This window comes from Haplochromis burtoni, unplaced genomic scaffold, assembly GCF_018398535.1.
Source record: "Haplochromis burtoni strain Fernald_Lab_line unplaced genomic scaffold, NCSU_Asbu1 Contig_94, whole genome shotgun sequence".
NCBI lineage: Eukaryota > Metazoa > Chordata > Actinopteri > Cichliformes > Cichlidae > Haplochromis > Haplochromis burtoni.
Window position 1 is genome coordinate 1,314,910 of NW_024582455.1, and position 12,113 is coordinate 1,327,022.

Sequence of the window (12,113 nt, forward strand, 5' to 3'; positions counted from 1 at the left end):
TAAACTGCAATTCCCACTCCAAATAATAGCTTATAACATCTAAAACAAACAAACAAACAAACAAACAAAAAGTTTTCTGAAGACATTTACCTTCCATATAGACAACGCCATGTCTTATTTGTATGGCTTAAATTTGTATTTCACCGCGAATTCATGAAAATGAATTTTTATTCTTGAACATTTACCGGATGTCCTGTTCTTGTTTTACTGATCGGGCTTAATAGAGCCGGTGGCGGAGGGAAATGCAGCAACGAAGGTGGTGTTGGTGGTGGCTGTTCACCTTCTGAAACAAACAGGAAGCACACAGATCTCTTGTCCACCTGCGGGATCCGCGCTATTCGTGGAGAGGCTGTCGAGCGGTGTTGTCAGATACGCGGACTCGCTGTGCGTGAAAGTAGCCTGGCCCACTCCGTCGTGAAGATAAAGCAGCACTTTTAACTTTCAGCTCTTCTGGCGTGTCCTCTGCGTCTTTAACGACCTCCCAGGAGAAAATTAAAAAAGGTAAGTCCCACTTATATATAAAAAAATCACTTCTTTTTAGCTGTGGGCTTTTCGCTCGGGGAGTGAGGACGTCATCACGCCAAACTCAGTTCATCAATTCGTCTAATGTTGCATTTATTGCTGTTTATATTTGGCATTAAAATCCCAGCCCTGCTGTGGAGAACGGTCACAACTTCAGCTAATCGTAGCAGTCTAGTCTGTCATCTTTTAATTAACCCCGATGAAGAGGTTATTTTTATTTTTTTTGTAACCCCTCTTAAAGCTAACTAATCAGCCTACCCGGTGTGGTGGGCGGCGGAAAAACAACCATAGTTTTAAGTTGAAATGTTATTCTGATGTTCACAGAAAACCTTGTCGGCGTGTTAAACGTTTAGATGTTGTTTGAGGGGTAGTGGATTTCATTATCTAAGCAAAACAAGTAACACATTCCCTTTATCGTGAGCTCTCTCCACACGAGAAAGGGACGAAGCATTCCGGAGTGATTACTCCTCAGCTGAGGGGGACTTTGACGCTCGCTCATCGTGTTGTTAGTTTTAAAGTCGGAAACCTGCCCGCACCTTTAACGGATCTGTAGTCTCTGTGCAACTGACAGCTGTGTGTATTTCATTGTTGAGAAATGGACCGACAACAGAGAGGATGTGAAACTTAAGGGAGCAATTCGCACAGTCAGCTTTTCTGCAATAAGCATGATGACCTTTTTGTTTTTATTTCATTAAGAATCTTACAACTACAACAAAAACCCTCAGTAATTTGGTAAACTTGAGTGGGGGTAAAGCTGCTACATCAGTCTAAATCAGGGGTGGGTAACTCCGGGCTTTAAGGGCGGGTGTCCTGCAGGTTTTAGATATGTCCTTGATCCAACACAGCTGATTTAAATGGCTAAATTACCTCCTCAACAAGTGTTGAAGTTCTCCACAGGCCTGGTAATGAACTAATCATTTGATTCAGGTGTGTTGACCCAGGGTGAGATCTAAAACCTGCAGGACACCGACCATTGAGGCCCCACCCCTGGTCTAAATGGTAATGTGACACCTGTGGGGTTTTTGTGTTTTGGTTTTGTTTTTTTTGTTTTTATTATTTTAAGTCTTGTTTGACTGTCCACCCAACATAATGTCTGTTCCAACTAGTCAGATGTGCCTTAGAGGTTGTATGAGACCGTGCATGATGTCTACCTGAAAGATGCACAAACCCACTCGATTCATTTATAATAAAATGTAATCAGTCTTGATAAAAGTCACAATTGGCAACAATTGCAATCAGACTAAATTAACAAACAAAAACGGCTGAGTTCTCTATCACTTATAGTACACACCGGGAAACATAAGTAATCCCCTGGAGTGTTGCTACTTAGAGTCAAGTGTTTGTGTTAAAGACAGAAGATTAGAAGTGTCGGTCCCTGTAAATAAAGCCTTACAAAATATGGGTCTGATCTTAAAGTTTGTTTGGAGTGAACCAGACTTTGATCACCTTCACGGGACCTTAGAAGAATCTTAATAGAGATGCGTGATATACAAAAGTATTTTTAAAGACCTTTGTGCTTGTCAGTCCGCAATACGATTAACACTTTTGAACAAATTCAAGACTACAGCTTCTTTCTGTAGCTGTGAGTGTCTGAGATCACAATATGGAGTCCATTAGGAGGTGAAAAAGAATTCAAGGGTAACAGCAAGCAAGCAACAGCACTGAGATCTTTGCTCGTTGTCTATATTATTACAGGGAAAAGAAACACCACGACTGCTGCTCTCCAACAAATACTCTAGCCCTCCTCAAGCTTACAAAAGACCATCCCAATTTTCTTTAACATTTTTCTGTGGACTGACTTTCAGTGACCTTTTGAATAGAATGCACAATGTTACATTTGGATTTTTTATTTTTTTTAAGTCTTGTATATCTACAGTGTAACATTATCCCAACTGTAAAGCATGGTAGAGGCTGCATTATAGTTTGGGCAGCAGTACAACTGTACAGAGGTACAATACCTAAAGCTTTGTAGAGACAGGGTAGTACGACAAAACAATCACCCAAAGCGCAAAAATACATAACCTATAGGAGAAAGTGCATGCTTTGGGATGGCCACGGCAGACCTGACCTTAACACAACTGACATGGTGTGTTGTGACTAGAAAATGCTGTTCAACAAAGACATTCCAGAAATATTAACTCTCATCCTACATGATGTTGTCGGATGGGAGTTATTGCTGTTAAAGAAAATTCTGAGTTACTGAATTAAAGATGTGCCTTACTTTTTCCACCCTGTACTGATTTCCCCAAGAGCCAACTACTTAAAAAAAAAAACCCCAAAAAAACCAATGTTTTCTTTTTTTAAGAAATCAGTGCAGAAATCGTGGGGTTTCCAAAGGGTGCAGGAAATTGCAGCCAAACCTACTGATCAGGTAATGTACGACTCAACGGTTGGGCTACTTCCTTAGACCTATTTTCATTCAGGTTTTGGCATTTCTAGTAAACCAATAGCCTTCTTTCCAACTAACCTGAGATCTGTGTTTGTGTGTGTGCACCTTGGTGTTAGTAAAGTCATTACATATCCTTTAGCTCAGTCTTAAATTTTTATTGTGAGTTTAATTTATGTGCATCTAGTTAATCAGCAGCTCAGTGGTGATATATTGCAGGCAGCACAACAGATGATACAAACACGCAGCTTTGCTAGCAGGCATGCAGCCACGGCCACCAGTCACTTTGTTCTTTTGGCCATTGTAAGCAAAGGACTTGGTTTTTCAGATTATCTAGAAATTTAAGTAGCAGTGTCCATGTTTGAGTCCCCCAAAAAATGTAAATACAATATTCATAGCAAGCAAAAGCATTGCAAATGCTGCCTTACTGAACCTATTTTGTGTATCGCACACAGTTACACCTGCAGTGTATAACTCGCAGCTGAAGATCTAAATCTTTGCAGGCAGTAAATCTTGGACCTACACAACATTTTATAAAAGGGGAAAATAATTTCCCAGGGGAGCTGGGCAGTATTTGCTGCTTCTGTGGCACTTTGGGAAATATTGATGCCCAGTTCATGCATTTTGATATTATTTAAAATGGGCAATGCTCCTGCCTACTGTGTGTTGAGCAAGGTCTGCTGTCAGGTTCCCTCTGAGGTAAAGTTGGAGAACACTGATAAGGCTAACTGACGTCACTCCAAAGACATGAGCCAACAATGCAGCTATTTATTCCAAGCCAGATTTGGTCCCAAAGCAGGCCCCTGAGGAACGGGGGCACAAATGAAGGCAGAATTCTAAGCAAGTGTTTTCACAAAAAGAAAAAGTTTTTACAACTGTGGTGGCGCCTGTGTCACACATCATTTTACTTACAAGAATGAACACTATTGTACACCGAGCTAGCTAAATCTGTGAGGATTTAGCTAGCTGGTTAATAAATGATGAATACTAATGTGTACAGCTAAAGTGGAGACAAAGCCAGGTGGACTACAAATGGAAGGAAGAGTGTATTAGAGGTTAAAGTGAATGTGCTAGAAGGTGAGCCTTTACAACAGTCCCAGTGTCAAATGGTGTGGTGTAGCTAAGGCCCAGTTTAAGGGAAGAATGTGACTAATATAGTCAGTTACTTTACATAAAAGCAGAATGGGTTTGATTTGATATACCTTTATTAGTCCCACAAGGGGAAATTTTCCCTATGAAGAAGCTCTGTTTTTGTCATAGCTTCTTCATAGTGATCAGTGACACTTGGATTGGTGCACACACCATAACATCAAGGTTTTATTGGCATATAGCAGCATGTTGGAATTGAGGACGCAGTGCAGTCTTAGTATTTAGACAGTGGTGTTTTTCATTGCTTTGGCTTTACTCCACCAACTTGGATTTCAAGAAAAACAATGACTCTGAGGTGAACATGCTGACTTTCAGCTATCAGGATGTTCACGTCCACTGTGTGAGCAGTGTGAGAAATCTCCTAAGTCATAGTTCAATTTGAAATGCATCATACTTTTTGTGTGTGTTTGTTTGTTTGTTCCCAGTATGGTCCCTCTCTGGAAGGTGACAAGTATGGCCTAAATTAATGCACAGTTATGAGTAATCATTGTCATCCTTGAGCAAAACTGACGACCAGGATCACGAAGCCCCATTCAACAGAGTACAAGGGTTCACTGACTAGTTTGAGGATGAAAGGATAACCCATTTGAACTTTATTGTTACCGTTTCTCAAATTATTGAACACCTCTACAAGATATGACATCATTTTTGACTTTGCAGATGCTGCGCTTCATTATCAACAAAACAAAATGAGGGACTATCACCACTTTAAGATACCTTGCCTTTTTTTTTTTTTTTTTTTTTTTTTTTTTTTGTACTAGACTGTAAATATTGTGATTCCAAAAGCAATAGAAAATATTCAGACTTTCCTTTCTTCAACTGTCTAAATACCCCATTTTAGCTGTTGAGCAAGGTTCCAGAGGATGCTCTTTAAATGGAACATGTTAAAGAGAATAATATGTTGTTTGATAGCACAGTATGCTCATAAGAAGTGTGCGTGCGTGCGTCCTGCTTTTGAAACCAGAATTGTGTTCTATTGGTGGTTTCTTGAAATGGAGCACATAGCTGTGGTTTGCAGTTTTTGGGTTGTTTATTTTTTAAATTTTCTTTTTGTCATCCCCCATTATATCTCTCTCACTCACTCACACACACCCACCACCACAATCTCTTTGACACTTCCTGCTGCTATACTTTTAAAGTAATGGCTTGCATAACATCCTCTCAAAGAGCAGCGTGTAAGATAGCCAGTAAAAGTAGTCTTCTTTCATTTGTGTGTGAGTAGGTGTGTTTGGTGTGGCACACCAGTTTGTCTGCTAGCTTTCAGGATCACACTTGCGTTAGATAAGCCCTATTTAAGCCATTATGGTCAATGAAAATGTTCAATTCCGCTAGCTGGTCCCAACTATACATAGAAAAGAAACTGCCACAGCTAGAAATGTGACTGACTGTGAGGTGAGAGTGGCCTGTTGGAATTCTCCACTCTGCTGCACAGCAGGCCAGGACCTGCCAAGGAATGCAAGGAAGACAGCAGGAGAGGGTTAGAGGGGGAAGAAATGAGCAGATTGAAATATGAGAGAGAAATCTGTCTGTACCCAAGCCAGATGTGGTCACTGACATATGTGGTTAGACACATCCATCCAGTTTCTTCCACTTATCCAATTCAGGGTCATAGTTGGGGTTGATGGAGACATATTTACCCTTGTTAAATCGAATGGCCAAGTGCCATAAATCAGCTTAGGTTTGACATGATCCTTTGAATCATCAATAAATCTTGTTCTAAGCCAACATGTTTACATTGTGTCAGCTGAGCAAAGGAAGTCTTTGACTTGAAATTTTATGTTTAGAATCTAATTTAGATGCTCACTTGTCGGAAAGCCACAGATGTAAAAAGCTTTGAGAAAGCAGGAGTTTAAATGCAAGAAAACAGATTTAAAGTTGTTAGTCAGGTGTTGAAAAGCGGTCTGTAAGCCAATTTGATGGCAAGACAAAGAGTAGAATTTAGTTGATCTGCATTACAGGTCATCAAAAATGAGATAAGTGTGTTATGCACCATTGCTTATCCAGTCCTGCGTGCATGCATCCAGGAGCATAAACCTGTCACCTGATTGCATTTAGGCAAGTTACGTATATAAAGACAGTCCCAAAAGGTTAAAGCTGGGTATAAAATGATCACTTTTGATGTAACATGTTTTTATAACAAGAGTTTTCCATGAAGTGCTCACTCGTCCGACATCCCTGTAAAGAAAACGTTTGACGTTGAGTGGATGTGAAAAGCTAATCTGAGATAAGCTCTGGAGCGCATTCCTAACTACACACTGTCCATATGAAAACATGGCAATGTCTAAGCTATGATTCAGTTAATTTTGTTTTCAGGTGAACACTGTAGTGGTGGATCATTCAAACGGGAATTAACTCTGCTTATTTTCTTACTGTCTGCCCACATAGCACATCCAGTAAGGGGAGCATCTATGCAGAAAATTATATTATCGGTTATGACATTACTACACTACATATAAATAGCTGAGACACTGATGACAAATTGAATTTGTGATATCAGACTGAGGATTGTTATTTCAATATGTTTCATAGAAGAGGTTTAGATTGTCCGTCTGTGTGTTTTGTCTTGTTTTTGTTAGAACGTCACTGAAATCTAGAAAGCTAACATTTCACTAACTGGAAGACACTGACAGGTTTCTAGTGGTTGTTTACCCAGTATTTAAATTGTTATATTGCCCAGGACAGGCCTGGGATCAGCTTAGGCTTAATTAAATAATAAACCTTCTGCCTAATAAGCACAAGTAAAATCATTATTTATTTATTTTTTACTAGTATTCAGATTTATTTCACATTGACAGCCTCCATTCTGTAACCTCTGAGGTCAAAACCTTAACCTGACGTCTCTATAGCAACACTTTCTCACAGCGCTGGTTCATGTCTGCCAAAGCTGATGACACGTGCACAGATGATGGCATTTGTTTTTCGCAAGGCTCGGTGTGTGCACATCTGCATATGCACGCATATGGCGCGTTCACATGTTACCAATGTTCCCTCACCCACACATCCATGCAAATGCTGAAAACTGGTAAGAGTTGTAATGATTAGAACGGCAGCTTGAATAAGTTGCTGTTTATCGGCTCTTTAATATGTGTATGCTAATCTGTAAAACAATCACATCGGTCTTAACTGCCTTTTATTGCAAAGGGATGTCTTCTAACTTCCTGTTGTCTTCATGTTTTCCCTGCGTCCTTAAATTCCAGATTATGTCAAGACTTTTGGTCGTCTATCTCTTGAGGTCTGTTTCTTGCTTCTGTTCTTTTTTTTCTCCAGTGAACTAAGTGATCTCAGTCAGAGGTCACAGAGTATCTGTTTTGTTTTGGCTTGTGCCAGTGTGTGAGCTGCAGGGAAGGGACTTTTTCTCTGCCAGCCCTGACAGAAGGTAACTGATTTACAGTGTCCGAGAGAGCTTTTTTTGAGAGTCAATGCACAGATAGTCTTTCACACCACCCACCTGAAGGCAACCTCACAAACAGCCACTATAAATGGAGATTGAAGCAAGCAGCTAAAAAGGGGGAAGGTGTGGGTAAAGGCTAAGACATCGACTGAATGGGATTTTATCAAACACTTAAAAAAAAAAAAAAAAAAAAAAAAGAAACTACAACAAAAAAAACAACTTTGACTGTAAAAAATCAGCCTGTGTGTGAGTCTCCCATATTTGTTGGTGATTGAGGGTTCTAAACATCCCTCTGTGCTAATGAGCGGGTGTGTATTGTTTTTAGAAGACGACAGACAGTGGTCTGTTGTTTACGGTGAGGCAGTGATGACGCATGGTCAAATGTAAGGCCCCTTCAGACCACACTTGGTTTGGGGAGTGCTAAAAATGTGCATACTAGTGCATTCCTTCTGTGTGTTTTAGCTGTTGCTCTTTACTTGGCACCATTTCGACCCATATCTCAAAGCAGCAGTTTGTAGTTGTCGTTAACAGTGAACATTTGTTTTTAGCAGTCCGCTGACATCATACATCATGCACTATGTTTATGTGTTGGCTCTGGGGTTAAGTCAATGCACAAGGCACAATAAAAACATAGTTGTGTAGTCAGACAGGAAGTGCCCTCTAGGACATTTGTTGGGTAGGAGGGTGCCTTGAGGGTTGCATAATAAAGGAAAACACCTGATTAAAATCTGAGCTCTCACTGGTCTCTGTGGACTGGAGGTTGCAAGGAGGATACTAAGGAGAATAGCAACAGGATGGCAGCTATCCTGGCTCTCAAATAACTTCAGTGTAATCAATGTGGTCAGAGGACATCTGGGCAGATAAGATGCTCCTTACCGAGGACTGTGAGAAACTCTGCTGGTGATGAAGCCCCCCGGCCGTTTTAAGACTCCGCATTCCTCGCATTCCCGGACCAGAGGATGGGTGGAGGAGAGGAAGGGTGTGTGGTTATACGAGGAGAAAGAAACTCAGAGTCAGACTCCCACTGTGGTGTTTCTGTCACTCTTATCATTCTACAGGGAGTCTCCGAAGATGTAAAAATCCTGCATTAGGAATCTGTGTGTACCATAGCCTAATCCCTTTTGCGCAAGATGTACACATTACTACTGGGAATTGTTTTCCCCGTGCAGTTATCTTACAAAAATAACTTGAAGCTCAGGTACTTATTTGCTTAAACAAATGAAGTCTTCCTTACATGACTAGTTAGTATCCTGATAATGTAGCTGGAAACTCGTAGCTTCTAGTAAAGAGGCCATTTCAATCAAAATTGCCAGTCTGGAATTTTTATTATTAATTGACTTGAAATTTTATTAATCTTGAGTGTTCTGCTTTCTCTTATCATTTTCAGACATGGTTCTGTTTACGCTCCATTGCTTCATGTGCAATGCCGCAATAGCAAGAATTTGATGATGGGCGTCTTATTTCTGTGCTTGTAATTTAATCATATTTTTAGTTTTCTCTTCCAGCGTTAAACGGAATAAAACGATCATTGTTCTGCATTCCATTTCAGGCATACCCTTGTTTTTGTCTTGTTATAAATCCCTTTACAGCTTTCAGCACTCTTCCTCCATCAGGCTCTGCACTGTGTGCAGGGCTCACGGCACCTTTGTTGCCTTCAACACCAGAGGGGAAAACAAACGCCATTAATGTTACAGATTTGATGCTCAAATATCAGTTATCATGAAATCAGTGATTTGACGAGGCTAGTACGGGCTCCTTTACTCAGTTAAAATGGATGTTTAAGGGGCAAAATCTGTTTGTCAGAATAGTTGCTTGGTTATTATTTAGTTAGTAGTTATTTGTCAGGTGTAGTTGTAATCTTAGTGTTCTCACTGCAATTGTTTTAAAGTGGTCTTGTTTACGTGTGCAAGAGGATGGCAGAATGTCAAAATGATATAAGCTTTTTAGTCATTTGTCCTTTTTGTCATTTGAGAGAAGAAAATGCCTAAATGCGTGTTACAGATTAAACGCGACATTACTGTCTGAATTTTCTAGTTCCTGGAAAATCACACGAGTGCTGGTGAGTTAATGAGTCCAAACTTAAGCATCATCTGTGACATTCAACCAGAGATCTGTGCTGAGTGATATCTCTGGAGTCTGCGATTAAACACGTTATTTTCGACTCTGTCCCAAAAACAAACTGGCAGCCACTGGCATTACAGTGAAGTTGTTTTGCGCAGAACAATGAAAAGGCTAAGTTTGGGGTTTGCCCTTCAGCATAAACGTCATCCCTGAATCACTCCATAGTGAACCCTCTGTGCTGGTTTGGAGCTTTCTCCTAAAATCTCAAACACACGCTTGCTGTGTATCATGTGATACTTTGAGTCAAATCCAGTCAAGGAGTTAAACATTGACCATCTCTGGCCTGAGATTTTATCACTGTTAAACAGCACACTTCCTGGAACTGGTCACCCCACGTGCCTTTCTCCTGTATCTGTGTGCGGCGAGTACACACACATTTTGTGGTGAAAAGCCAAGTCTTACCTCTTTCTATGAATTTATTCTCTGCACTTTCATAAGTATACTCATTCTTACTTGAAATGTCCGAGTCTCACACACGCTCACTGCAGTTGTTCTTCTCCTAGTAAACAGGAGAGTGTCTTAACCACAGGGGGGAAAAAACGGAAGTTTACCAGCTTCAGTCATTGTGTGCACTGCGTGTCATCAGTGTGGGTTTTTTTTTTTTTTTTTTTTTTTAAGATGCTGTATATTTGTTTGCCATCTTGCCTGGTTCACATCTTGGCTTCCATAGTTACAGCTCTTTGAACTGTAGACGGTGTACAGATACAGAGACCCATGCATATCACTGCTCGAGGTGTTATATACAGTACAAACAGAGGTCAGGTCAGGAAGTCTTGTTTGAAGGTTTTGAGGTACCACAGAGTTTTCTATATTTTGCCATCTAAAAAGTGGGAAAGAATTAATAAGTCTGCTTTTTATTTATTTTATTTTACTGAATTTTTTTTATTTTATTTTGTAACACTCCGGATTACGTCTTGAAGGCTTATGCTTACTGACTCTGTTAATTTACCATCTTTTGGGATAAATAATATGTATCTTATCATATTGACCAATATTTTGTTTAAGCATCAAACCTTATCCTTCCACTCATAATAATTTCCCCTGTTTAAACTGATAAAACATATTTAGAATGAGGTGAGTCATCCACTGCTGTTTTTCAGTCATAGTGTTCAAAAGATGACACAAGTGCTTGTTGCTCCAGAAGTTACAAATGCCTGCCGGATGACTGTTCTTGACAGGCAGTGTGCCTTGTCGGTCAGACTGTCTCCTCCAGGACCTGGGAGCATGAGGTGTGTTCAGTTGTCATAGAACAGGGGTGTCAAACATAAGGACTAGGGACCAGAATCAGCCCAGAAAAGACTCCAACCCAGCCCACAAATGTTTTCATAGGTTTTACAGTTTTTCCCAGTTATAAATTCCTCCTCATGGCTATTTATAGAAACAGTTAAATGACAGAAATGTGTTGTTGTTGTTTTTTGTTTTTTTTTAATACTGATATAGAAAAATCAGTTTGTGCAGTGGATTGGCAGTAAAATAAAAAAAAAATAATAGTAATGGAATGATATGCCAGAACTTTTATCTATTATAATTTAAGCCCAAAGAGTCGTGCTTACAGTGCTTTTATTTCACAGTGTGTGTCGGTTTACAGAAACCGACACACACTGTTGAAATTAACCTTCTTAAACTACACATTTACTCTGTGAAATAACTTCCTCACATTGACTGATGGGGAGTTTCACCTGTCTGGCACTTCAGCTCAAAGTAGGCTGTGAGTGGACCAGGGTGTTAAATGAGTTTGACATTCCTGTCATAGATGGAGGCGGCAGAGGAAAGGATTGTAAGAAAAGGACAGTTAAGAGGGTCAGTAAGGAAGTTTTGGTTTCAGTGCTCAGCCTTTTCTGTTTTATATCAAGTTGCAGGTCAGCTGCGCCATGGAGGTAACACCAGGTTGACAGACTTGTTTATGGTATAATTTCTCACCTACAGGACCCATCTCGTTCTGTTTCCGTTTTTCTGTATTAAATCCCTTTTTTATATTTCCTGTTTATCTACCATCACCTAAACATTTTTATTTTTTTTTAACTTTCTCGGTCCACAAAAACAACTACAGAAATGAGTAACAACATTCAGTGCTTTCCCCTCACCCTGACACTTTGTTCTTTTTCTTTATCAGATGCAGTGTCCCAGAAGCTATCCAGATCCCCCCAGCCAGGAGCTGAGCCACAGGAAATAAGTGACTTCAGGAAACTGGTAATACATGTGCATGTAAACATGCTGTATCTTGTAATTCCTTGACCTATTTTACCTGTGATTCTGCTGCTGTGTGCATGTGGAAGAGGAGGAATAGCGCTCTGTCTTAGCTGGAATCTGGGCGAGTAGGCCTCGTCCTGACAGGCGGGGAATGTGTGGAAGCCAGCCAGCATACCTTACTTCCCTGTTAGAGATCAGTGTTACACCATCTTGGTACACTCACTGCTTTTGGTTTATGATCCTTTATATCCTCCTTTCTGGGCTTTATTACTGTGGATCTTGTCTGGACAGTACAACAAAATCGAAGTCGTGCGTTGTTTATTTTCATGTCACTGCAGCTAGGTGTGGTGTTAC

The 12,113-nt window shown here is 40.2% G+C and overlaps 1 protein-coding gene across 1 annotated transcript in view; it reads left to right on the forward strand.

Annotated features, from left to right (window-relative positions):
* The first annotated feature begins 206 nt into the window (after window positions 1-206).
* pik3cb (phosphatidylinositol-4,5-bisphosphate 3-kinase, catalytic subunit beta) overlaps window positions 207-12,113 on the forward strand; it is a 47,715-nt gene continuing 35,808 nt past the window's right edge. The window contains exons 1-2 of the mRNA XM_042222753.1: window positions 207-501; window positions 11,683-11,759. The gene's annotated coding sequence lies outside the window, so the exon portion shown is untranslated. The remainder of the gene's footprint in view (window positions 502-11,682; window positions 11,760-12,113) is intronic.